The sequence below is a fragment of the Dermochelys coriacea genome, chromosome 28 (assembly GCF_009764565.3).
Source record: "Dermochelys coriacea isolate rDerCor1 chromosome 28, rDerCor1.pri.v4, whole genome shotgun sequence".
NCBI lineage: Eukaryota > Metazoa > Chordata > Testudines > Dermochelyidae > Dermochelys > Dermochelys coriacea.
Genome location: NC_050095.1, coordinates 4404232 through 4416466, shown reverse-complemented (window position 1 = coordinate 4416466; position 12235 = coordinate 4404232). Strand labels below are relative to the sequence as shown.

The 12235-nt window shown below is 55.4% G+C and overlaps 1 protein-coding gene and 1 non-coding gene across 8 annotated transcripts in view; both read right to left on the bottom strand.

Annotated features, from left to right (window-relative positions):
- LOC119849376 (zinc finger protein 420-like) overlaps positions 1-12235 on the bottom strand; it is a 3142523-nt gene that overhangs the window by 1395938 nt on the left and 1734350 nt on the right. The window lies entirely within an intron of this gene.
- Positions 11731-11803, bottom strand: TRNAM-CAU. The gene has a single exon. It is a non-coding gene; the product is annotated as a tRNA-Met (tRNA).

Sequence of the window (12235 nt, the reverse complement as noted above, 5' to 3'; positions counted from 1 at the left end):
CGGACCCCCGACGGGGCTCTTGATGGGTTGACCTGAATGCTGGGGCGATAGTGGGCGGCGGGGGGAGGATAGCAGCCCCTGGTGGGTCGGGACGGGCAAACACAAAGGCCACTCCCTGGGAGTCATCTGTTGGAAAGGGGAAGGAGACTGTCCCAGGGGTGGCAATAATATCTCGGGAGGTGGGCAGGATAAGGGCAGGGGCCTGTAGAGGTGAGAGTCTGGGTCGGGTGAGGGCTCTCACTGATGCCGGGCGCAAGCTCTCTGGTGGATTTGGCAGCCACGGCATCAGGAGGTGGACTTTCTTCTGTAGGGTCCTCTCCCGGAAAGGAGGTCGAATGCTCCTCACCAGCGAGGGATGCCCCTGGTGGCTCAGGTTCCAGCCGCGTGGCACTGGCCGTCGCCTCAACTGGCTCGGCGGCTCTCAGCGGGGTGCCCTCTGCAGCCGGGTTGATGGAGGAGTCCAGGGGCTCCTCGGAGGTGGGAGCAGAAGCAACGGTTAGGGGGAGGGAGTATGGGGAAAGGGGGGCTGGAATGAAGTCGCCCAGATCAAGGCCCGCTGGCATAGGATCGTCCTCCCCCTAGGTGACCGGGGTCAGACCCAGGGCCTCGATCTCCTCATATATAGACGGGAAATTGTTTTCCACTACCCCGGGATTCTCCCCGCCGGCACCTAACGCGACGGTTGCTTCGGGGCACACTGGGGTTTCAGATGGTGCCTCGGGGGTCTTGGAGGGGAGGGACTCCCGTGGAGGGGAGATACCGTCTTCCAGTGCTGCCACGTCTTCCCCAGCCGGCTCTGGTGGGTGGAACACACCCGTGGGTAGAGCGGAAGGCTCGGCATCGGTGCCCCCCTTCCTGGTCTTCCGGGGGGCCTCCGCGTCAGATGGGAGGAGCGGAGCTTGAGCCTTCCGCTTGCCCCGCTTCCCCTGGACTAGGGCCCAGCCCTCCATGGCATCATCCGGGGGCTGGCTAGCAGGGGTTGTGTCAGGGGGCAAAGGCGATGGCTCAGGGACTCGAGGGGGTAACGGTGGGGCAGCACAAGGGAGGGAAGATTCCCCTTGGGGCGGGCCCTCTCCCATGCTTGGCGCTGTCCCTGCCGCACCCTCCTCCACAGGCCCCGCCAGATTGCAAGCAGCGATGGCGGGGTTCTCCCGCTCGTCTGGGCATAGTGGGGGAGGGGCCCCTTGGGCCTGAGCGGGAGCAATGGTGGATTGTGAAGGAGGAGGGGCGGTTTCAGGTGCCGGGCAGCCAGGGGCGTCGGCGATGACGGGGCCGGTGCCCTGCCGGGGCTCGGGGGTCCTGGATGGCCCTTCTTCCCGGGCCAGGGGGCAGTCCCTCCGGACGTGCCCCATCGCCCGGCAGAGGTAGCACCGGGCCTCCCCCGTGGAATAATGAACCCTGTAACGGGCCCCCTGGTAGGGGACTAGGAAGGACCCCTCGAGTGCCTCTCCGTCGCGCGCCGCCGGCGGCAGTTGAAGCTGCACTTGCCGGCGGAAGGAGAGGACGAGACGGAGGGCGGGGTCTTTGCAGCCCAACGGGAGAGGGCTGATGACAGAGATGGGCTTTCCCAAGGTAGAAAGGGCGGGTAACCGGGCGGCATTGGGGAGAAAGGGAGGGATGGAGGTCAGGACCAGGCGGACGCCCAGGTCCTCTAGCGGCTCTAAGGGGACGAACACGCCCCCCACCGCCAGGCCCTTCTCCACCGCCTCCTGGGTGGTGGCCTCCGATGCTAAGAAGAAGACGACCTTGCCATACATTTTGGAGGCCGCCACAATGGCCGTGGGCCCCACCACCCTCGCCAATGCCCGCACATAGGTCTCCACGTGGGGCGAGGCGGGCACCAGGAGGCAACGGACGCCGTGCTTCCTGGTCATGGTGGGAAAGGGGCCCCGGCCGCTATAGATGGTAGCGGAGGCGGTGGGCTGGAGAAATGACGTAGCGGCAGGCGGGGGGGCTGCCGCCACCTGGGCGTATGCTCTGGGGGCCGGGGGAGGGAGACCTGCAGAGCTGGTGGAGGGAACAGCGGGGAGGGACGCCCCAGCTGGAGATGGGGCCGGGGCATTGGGGGCAGCCCCTGCCATGGAGGGCCTGGTCTTTTTAGCGGGGCCCTTCCCCTTCTTCTTCCCCTGGCCCTTCCCGCCGGCTGGGGGTACTCCCCGTAAATCTGAGGGGGTGATAGACGTGGCAGCAGTGGAGGTCACCCCGGTGCCCGTCGCTGCTGGTGCCCCAGCGGGGGCGATGGCAGATGGTTTGGTAGCGGAGGTAGAAGCTTGGGGGGGTGACAGAGGGGCAGGCAGGGGAGGGGGAGCTCGGGCTACTGGAGAGGTCTCACCCGTCTCATCCCCCGCCATCATGAGCAAGGAGGAAAGGGGGACACCAAAAGGAGGAGGGGAGAGGGGAAGCAGGTCGACCACTCCTCCCCGCTAGGCTGCAGGCAGGGGAGGAGGGCGCCAAAAGGGGTGGGCTGGACGGGGGGCAATCAGGGGTTAGGGGTCAGTCACCGACACAAGGTGGAAATTCCAGCTCCTCTTGATGCACTACGGGGGGGGGGATTCAACAACATTGAGGGGGCAGTGAAGAGGGTTGCAACTAAAAAGGGGAATTGCACAAGCGCATGGGAGGGGGCATGGGCACACGGAGCGAGGGGCTAAGCGGTCTGGGGGTAGAACAGGGAAACCAAGGGGCTAGCTTCAGAGGCTGGGGCGGGGCAAACAAACAAAGGCTGCAGAAGGAAATGGGCGGGGCAGGCAAACAAACTGAAGCTAGTAAGGGGGGCTGGAGCAAAAGAGGAGGCAAAGCAAGTGGCAAATGGGGCAGGTAGTAAAGGGCAAAGCTGGGGGGTAGGCAGTCCGGGGGGGCACATGTGCCCATGTGCACTTGCACAAGTCTTTTTTTCAGCTGGCTGCTGCTTCTGGCCCAAAGGGTGGAAATAGGGCGTGGCAAGCCAAGCAAGCAGCTGAGTCCAGAGGCAGGAGCTGAGGCAGATGGTATACAGCCAGTGGGGGTGGTGGAGGGGGCAGCGGTGGTGGTAATAGTGGTGGGGGTTGGGGGGACACACAGATGGATGGGGGGCAGCTCCACGCCACACCCCGTGTCCCTGTAAACACAGTCAAAACCCCCACCACAAGAGCACAGTTTGAAAATTACTCAGTCTTAGGGCCCCCTCCACGGTGGTCTGCAAAGTCTCTAGGTGCTGCCCCACTGGCAGATGATCCTCTTCTTCTCCTCCTCGGGCATCAGCAGCTCCAGGTAGCGGCCTCTGCAGCAGCAGCAGCTCCAGGAACTCCCGGTGGTGGTCCAGGCAGGCAGAATGGACCCCTCTCAGGTGGTGGTGGTGGTGGTGTCCACAACAGCAGTGCCTGGGGTCCCTCACTCCTCCTCTCTGGGGAGTGGGCTAGCAGCCACCCCCAGGGGCTGCAGTTGCAGCAATAGCAGCACCCAAGTGTGGGGGGTCCAGCAACCAGGTAGCAGAGAAGGGGGGGGTGGGTGTCTGGCCCAGCCAGGGGAGCAGCTGGAGCAGCAGGGAGAGCTTAGGGCCTAGCAGCAGGAGTAGCAGCTTCCCATCTCCCTCCAAGCTAGAAGGCTATGGGAGAGCAGCGTGGGAGAGAGAGAGAAATTCGCTCCAGGCTAAACAAATTCCTGGTACCAGGTTAAGTGAAATGGCAGCTGCTCCAGGTCAATTAAGACACCTGGGGCCAATTAAGAACTTTACAGAAGGCAGGAAGAAGGCTAGGTTGATTGGGACACCTGAAGCCAATCAGAGGCTGGCTGAAACTAGTTCAAAGCCTCCCACTCAGTCAGGTGGGGGTGCAGGTCAGGAGCTGTGGGAGGAAGTTGTGCTGTTGGAGAGGCTGAGCAGTACATACCATATGAGGTACAAGGAAGGAGGCCCTGAGGTAGGAATGAAGTGGAGCTTGAGGAAGTGAGGGCTGCTGTGGGGGAAGTAGCCCAGGGAATTGTACGTGTCATGTTTCTATAAGGTCAGCTACCATACCTGATACTATTAGGGTCCCTGGGCTGGAGCCCGGAGTAGAGGGTGGGCCCGGGATCCCCCCCCACCTTTGCCCCCTGTTTAATCACTGAGACTGGGAGAGAAAAGAGACGGTGCAAGGAAGGATAACTTCTCCTCCCCTCCCTTGCTGGCTTATGATGAAAATGGCTCAGTAGATTCATAGAAACTAAGGTCAGAAGGGACCATTCTGATCATCTAGTCCGACCTCCTGCACAGCGCAGGCCACAGAATCTCACCCACCCACTCCTGCGAAAAACCTCACCTATGTCTGAGCTATTGAAGTCCTTAAATCATGGTTTAAAGACTTCAAGGAGCAGAGAAGCCTCCCTCAAGTCAACCATGCCCCATGCTACAGAGGAAGGCGAAAAACCTCCAGGGCCTCTCCAATCTGCCCTGGAGGAAAATTCCTTCCCGACCCCAAATATGGCAATCAGCTAAACCCTGAGCATATGGGCAAGATTCACCAGCCACATACTACAGAAAATTCTTTCCTGGGTAACTCAGATCCCATCCATCTAATATCCCATCTCAGGGGATATGTGGTAAACAAGGGTAGACTGTGACCCTTGTCTCTCGAAAGAGAAGGGTTACGTGGAGGGACACAGTGAGCCTCTGAGGCTAGTGAAATCTGCCAGGAAACACTGGACCCACGGAGCCAAGGACAGAGCTTTGTGACAACTGGTGTCAGGAATGGGATTTCGTTCACAGCATGGTGAAAGAAAGAGGTTTTTTTTTTAAAAAAAAAGTGCACCGGGGGTTTGGATTTTTTGTTTTGTTTTGTTTTGGTTTTTGTTTGTTTGCTTTGTACCACAATGGAGGAGGTGGTCAGAGCTCTGGTACAAGCCATGGCAGCCCAGCAGGAGGTCACCCGGGTTCAGGCAATGGCACAACAGGAGTCTATGCGGCTACAGCAGGAAACCAATCAATTATTGATGAGCCAGGCAACCGAAGCTCGTGCCCTCTTGAGAGAGGTGGTGGACCAGCTGAAGATCCTCACCACCCAGGCCCGGGGGTCCGACGAGATGCAAACCCTGAGGGCCACTAGTTGTCTGGCAAAGATGACGTCAGGAGATGACGTAGAGGCAGATCTCCTCTCATTCAAAAGGACTGCTCAGTGTGAGGCGTGGCCCCAGGAGCAGTGGGCCAGCATCCTCGCCCCTTTTTTGTGTGGAGAGGCCCAGAAGGACTACTTTGACTTGCCTGCCACAGATGCCACTGACTATATCCGTCTGAAGGCAGAGATCCTAGCATGAGCAGGGGTAACAGAAGCGGTAAGGGCCCAGAGGTTCCAGGAGTGGAAATACCGGGAGAATAAACCCCCGAGGTCCCAGCTATCCGACCTCATACACCTCGCACGGAAGTAGTTACAGCCCGAGGTGTGCAGGCCAGAGGAGATTTTGAAAACCCTGGTCATAGACCATTACATGCGGGGACTGATGCCAGATCTCCGCAAATGGGTAGGCCAGAATGATCTGTCCACCTACGACGAGATGATAACACTGGTAGAAAGACAGATGACAGCCAGGGACTGACCCGACTACCCAAGGAAGGCCCCTTTTGAAGCAAGCACCCGACCCCAACCCTGGAAGGTTGGGTAGCCAAACCCCTGGAGAGTCCTAGGTGGAAGAAGGGGGGGGGCGAAAGCCAGCGGGGATCTCAGAACGAAGGGATTGGCCTGAGTGGGGGAGCCCCAGGACTAAACCCCCTAACCTCTGGGATAGGGGAGTGATTAAAAGCAATTATAGATGTTATGCATGTGGGAAGTGGGGACACATAGCTGCACAGTGTCCCAGCACTGAGGAGCCTATGCAGTATAATTTGGGGGACTGGGAGGTCCCATGGTCCCTTATCCACCTCGCGGGGGTTGCGTTAGCTCTGCATAATTACACCAGGCCAGTGAGGATAAATGGAGCAGAGACTACATCGCTTGTGGACTCTGGGAGTGCTATCAGCCTCATATCGGGTAAGCTGGTAAAATATAGTCAGCTGCTACAAGCCAAACGCGTAGCAGTGACGTGCGTGCATGGGGCCATGAGCCATTATCCCACCATCCCAGTGGAGATAGAGGTTCAGGAAAACCACATTGAGGTGACTGTGGGAGTAGTTCCTAAACTCCCATATCCTGTAGTAACTGGGAGGGACTATCCAGGGTTTGATAATTTACTTCCCTCGGAGAGGATGGAGAGAGGTGGGGACCCTGAGGACAGCGACTCGTCACCGGGGGAATATCAACCCCCGATGTTTGCTGAGATTTCTCAGGATCTGTTCTCAGCCCCCTGAAAAAAGGAGAGGAAGGCCACGAAGGCCTTGGGAACCCGGATCCTGACCCAGGGCCAGAAGACCTCCCTAGTAGGCAGATGGATGCGAGCAGCCAACAGAGAAACTTCTACCACAGGTGAGCCAGAAGCTGCCCCCAGCCATGACGGCGGCGAGCCGTTGGAAGAAGCAGAAGCCGGCCCCTGGGGGCTTGGGCAGGTTAGTCCCGGGAGAGAGACTTTTGGGTGAGACCAGGTGGAGGACCCCAGATATGATAGCGCCAGGAAAGAGGTGGCCAAGATTGATGGGATACGCGTGTATGGGAAGGTCCGGGGTCCCGGACCTTACTTTATAGTGAAGAAAGATCTCCTGTACCGCGTGATGCAAATGCAGGAGCAAGAGATACAACAATTTCTGGTACCACGAAAACATCAAAAAGCCATATTGAGTCTCGCCCACAGTCACCTGTTTGGAGGACACCTAGGGGTAGAGAAAATCCAGGCACGGATCCTGTGGAGGTTCTTATGGCCAGGAGTACATGAAGATGTCCGGTGATACTGCACCTCTTGTCCGGAGTGTCAGTTACATAGCCCTCGCCCGCACTTGCGGCCTCCTTTGATACCTCTTCCAATAATAGAGGTTCTTTTTGAACGGATAGCCATGGATCTGGTAGGGCCCCTAGAGAAGACAGCTCGGGGCCACCAACATGTGATTGTTGTACAGGACTATGCAACCCAGTACCCGGAAGCTGTTCCCCTGCGCAACACAGCTTCCAAGACAATAGCTAAGGAGCTAGTACAGATCTTTGCCTGGGTTGGGCTACCCAAGGAGATATTGACTGATCAAGGGACACCTTTCATGTCCAAGTTGATGAAAGATCTCTGTTCATTGCTCCATGTACAAATCCTACGGACCTCTGTATACCACCCGCAAACAGATGGCCTTGTGGAAAGGTTCAATAGGACCCTCAAGACCACGATCAGGAAAGTGGTGAGCTGGGATGGGAAAGATTGGGATACCCTATTGCCTTACCTCATGTTCGCCATCCGGGAGGTTCCGCAAGTCTCCATGGGTTTCTCTCCATTTGAACTACTATATGGGCGCCACCCTCGGGGCATATTGGATATAGCCAGAGAAGCCTGGGAAGAGGAGCCAAATCCCGGAAGGAACATAGTTGAGCATTTACTGTGGATGAGAGATCAGATAGCCCGAGTTACGCCCATTGTACGGGAACACTTGGAGAGAGCATAGGAGACCCAATGAACCCATTATAACCACCAAGTGAAGCTTCGGGATTGGGTGATGGTACTGGTGCCCACAGCAGAAAGTAAACTGTTGGCCCAGTGGCAGGGACCCTACGAAATAATCGAAGCCATGGGAGAGGTGAACTATAAGGTGCGGCAGCCAGGCCTCTGATCAGATTCCTCTGACCAAAGAAGCTAAAGAAAAGACAGCATTCTCCACCCCGGATGGGCTATTCCAGTGCACCATCCTCCCTTTTGGGCTACCTGGGGCCCCAGCCACATTCCAGCGCCTCATGGATAAACTGCTGCGCCCCCATACTAGTTATGCAGCTGCATACCTAGATGATGTCATCATCCATACGCCAGACTGGGGAACCCACTTGGAGAAAGTTGAGGCAGTACTGCGCACCTTAATGGAGGTGGGCAGGCCTCACTGCTAATCCTGCTAAATGCACCATAGGGCTAGCAGAGGCTAGGTACCTGGGATATATTGTGGGAAGGGGCATAGTGAAGCCCCAAACGAATAAGCTAGAGCCAATTCAAAATTGGCCCCGGCTGACCCGAAAGAAGCAGGTCCGTGCGTTCCTAGGTGTGGTAGGCTACTACCGACGGTTTATTCCCCACTTCGCCACTAGAGCAAGTCCCCTAATGGACCTGGTGAAGACCCGAGGTCCGGACATGGTAAAGTGAACCGACGCAGCAGAGGGGGCATTCACAGACCTTCGGACGGCCCTCTGTAATGACCCTGTACTCATAGCCCTGGACTTTAACAGGGAATTTGTTTTACAAACAGACGCTTCCGAGGTGGGGTTGGGAGCAGTTCTGTTGCAAATGGTGGGAGAAGAGGAACACCCGATCCTCTACCTAAGCAGAAAGCTTCTCCCAAGAGAACAGAAATATGCAGTTGTCGAGAGAGAATGCCTTGCTGTCAAATAGGATACAGAGACACTGCATTATTACCTCTTAGGCCGGCGATTTACTCTCCTGATGGACCATGCACCCCTCCAGTGGATGTAGCGGAATAAGGAAAAGAATGCAAGGGTCACCAGGTGGTTCTTATCCCTCCAACCATTCCAGTTCTGCATACGACACAGGGCTGGATGCCACCCTGGCAATGCTGATGGTCTGTCACGAGCATACTGCCTGGTGTACCAAGTTGCCCAACTCTATGGTGTTCAGCGGGGGCGGGGGGATATGTTACGGGGCAAAGCCAGATGGCTATAGAAGAATAGTGGGAGATAGATATATTAGCTCCAGGCTAAATAAGTCCCTGGTACCAGGATAAGTGAAATGGCAGCTGCTCCAGGTCTATTAAGATACCCGGGGCCAATTAAGAACTTTCCAGAAGGCAGGGAGAAGGCTAGGTTGATTGGGACACCTGAAGCCAATCAGGGGCTGGCTGAAACTAGTTCAAAGCCTCCCAGTTAGTCAGGTGGGGGTGCATGTCGGGAGCTGTGGGAAGAAGTTGCGCGGTTGGAGAGGCTGAGTAGTACACACCATATCAGGTACAGGAAGGAGGCCCTGAGGTAAGGGTGAAGTGGAGCTTGAGGAAGTGAGGGCTGCTGTGGGGGAAGTAGCCCAGGGAATTGTACATGTCATGTTTCTAAAAGATCAGCTACCATAGCTGATACTATTAGGGTCCCTGGGCTGGAGCCCGGAGTAGAGGGTGGGCCCGGGCTCCCCCCCAATATCTTTGCCCCCTGTTTAATCACTGATACTGGGAGAGAACAGAGACTGTGCAAGGGAGGATAACTTCTCCTCACTTCCCTCACTGGCTTATGATGAAAATGGCTCAGTAGACTGTGACCTTTGTCTCTAGAGAACGAAGGGTTACGTGGAGGGTCACAGTGAGCCTCTGAGGCTAGTGAAATCCGCCAGGAAATGCGGGACCCACGGAGGCAAGGACAGAGCTTTGTCACGTTTGTTATGATTATTTCAGCAGCTCCTACACCAATACCTGCTGCCCCTTCTGGCTGGTTCATTGCGCTGTTTGCCCTGCACCTAAAATTACACCCTTCCTGGGAGCAAGATCCAAAACTGCCCAAGGAAACCCCATTGGGTTTCAAGTGCAGCACAAGCAGGGAGGCGAGCGGACAGTGCAGGGGTCTCAGACCTTCTCCTTTGTCCCAGGGAGAAGGGGCTAGTGGGCTAGAGTAGGGGGGCTAGTTGTCATGACTCCTGAGTTCTATTCCTGGCTGTTGGAGGAAAGGGGTGTCAGGTGGATTAGGGTGGGGGACATAGGAGTCAAAAAGAATATGCACATTGAACAAGAACATGGTTTCTCATTTCTTAAGTTGTGTGGCCATTTCATTTCACTTCTTATTGTGAAAAGGTTTAGATGCATTGCACAGAAACGTTATTTCCTGGGGTGAGACAGAGAAGTGGAAGCTGCATTGATTTAGTCCTCCAAAAAAATAGATAAGGATTAAAACATTCCCCAGACAGCTCAGTCCCACCCGTCCCCCCTCGCTGCTGCCAGTGAAGCTCTGTTCTGTCCCGCAGCCCCGAGAACTGCTGGGTGCAAGCCCTGGGTCTGATTTGCAGTAAATGTAGGGGTGACGCCGCCTGCCAGGACTTTTCAGTAGAAAAATTCAGACACGACGCCATGCCTGGTGCAGGAGATACAGATGTGTTGCTTGATTGTTTTTCTCAGTTTAAATGTACTTGGTCATTTCAATGGCAAAAATATTTGTACGAGACCATGAAAAAAAAGGAAGAAGCCATGAAAATACCCAAAGGAGAGAGGGGGTTTCTGAGAGCCAGGGTAGAGATGGAGATTTTTGTGAAATGGGGACAGGCCAAAGTAGGGCCTTTAGCTCTCGCAACGGGGGAGGATTTTTGTGCAGTTCCATTTTTACCAGCCTCACATCCTGTAGTCCCTAGTGCTTTACCTTACCCGCAACATGTGACCTACAACCTCCCCACTGGGAAAGCCACTAGTGACTCCTGAGACAGCCCCACTGCTCTGGCCCTCCTCCCCCCTGAAAAAACTGCAGATCCCTCAGCGCTCCCTCTCCTAGCTGGATCCCCTGGCAACTAGACGTGGGGATTAGCTGCCACAGCTGTGGCTGCTGCTCTGAGCGGAGCGGTATAAACTATCTGCCTGTGGAGGCAGCCCACCAGCTGGTTCTCCTGGCTGGGCAGGGATCCACTGGCTGGGGACTGAAATATGAACACGGATCTAAGGAACCTGCCTCCAGTGAGGGTCGAGGTTGCGGAGGCAGTAGAATCTCAGCATCACAGTCATCAAGAGTCACAGCTGCTTGGGGGTGAGTATGGGGAGCAATGGCCCTACTGGATTGTTTGTGCATCCCTTTCGCTACTTGCCCTCAACAACCTGGCAGCCCCCAGCTTTCTCATTGCTCCGTGGTTGGTTGCTCTACAAAAGGGGCCTCTAGGAATTGGTATTTCCAGCTACATTAAAGAATCATAAAGGAGAAGGAAAAGTGAAAGCCTTAGAAAAGTCTGTGTGTGTTTGTTAGATGGATGGGAGGGTTTCTAGAAACCACGCTGCTATACTCTTTTGTCCATGCAACAAACCTTGATGCCAACTCTGCCCACATATCGACAAAAGCAACAGCATCACTGGACCTAACCAGATCAGCCACACCATCACCGGTTTATTCACCTGCACATCCACCAATGTAATCTATGCCATCAATGCCCCTCTGCTATGTACATTGGCCAAACTGGACAGTCCCTACGTAAAAGGATAAATGGACAGAAATCAGATATTAGGAATGGCAATATACAAAAACCGGTAGGAGAACACTTCAACCTCCCTGGACACACAATAGCAGATGTAAAGGCAGCCATCCTGCAGCACAAAAACTTCAGGACCAGACTTCAACGGGAAACTGCGGAGCTTCAGTGCATTTGCAAATGTGACCCCCGTCAGCTCAGGATTAAACAAAGACGGTGACTGGCTCGCCAATGACAAAAGCCGTTTCTCCTCCCTTGGTGTGCACACCTCAACTGCTAGAAGAGGGCCTCATCCTCCCTGATTGAACTAACCACGTTATCCCTAGCCTGATTCTTGCCTGCATATTTATAATGGCCTCTGGAAATTTCCACTACATGCATCCAACGAAGTGGGGATTCACCCACGAAAGCTTATGCTCCAATACGTCTGTTAGTCTGTAAGGTGCCACAGGACTCTTTGCCTCTTTTTTTCCTCTGATTTCCTTTAGAAAATCTGAAGGAGGGAGCAAAAACGGTTGCCCTCTCTGAGGCTTGAACTCAGGATCTTCAGATTATGAGACTGACATGCTGCCAACTGCGCTAAGAAGGCTTGGAAACGCCTTGGGCTCAGTGCTTATAGGACCCTCCTACCGGAGTGACGGAGCCTGGCGGGTGCTGGAAGAAGCAGGGAGATCTGGTGCCCAGAGACCTGTCCTGGTAGCTTTCTCCGCAGCAAAGAAATCAATTCTCCCTGCTAGGGAACAATCCACCCGGAGCTAGTGGCAGCACAGGTGGGGGGGTCCCAAGCTTTGCACCAACCTCCACATTTTAGAACTTCCTCTCATATGGCATCTTCCATGTGAATTAGGCAAAGCTACATGGGTAATAGAAACCAAGGCTCTAGGTAAGGCTTGAACTCAGAACCCCAGCAGCGATCACCTTTGCACTAACCAGTTGCACCACTGCAGGTGCTTCTTAACCAAAGTTGGGAAGGAGGCAGTTATCCGTCTCCGTGGTTCACACCTTTGCCGGGTAATTTAAA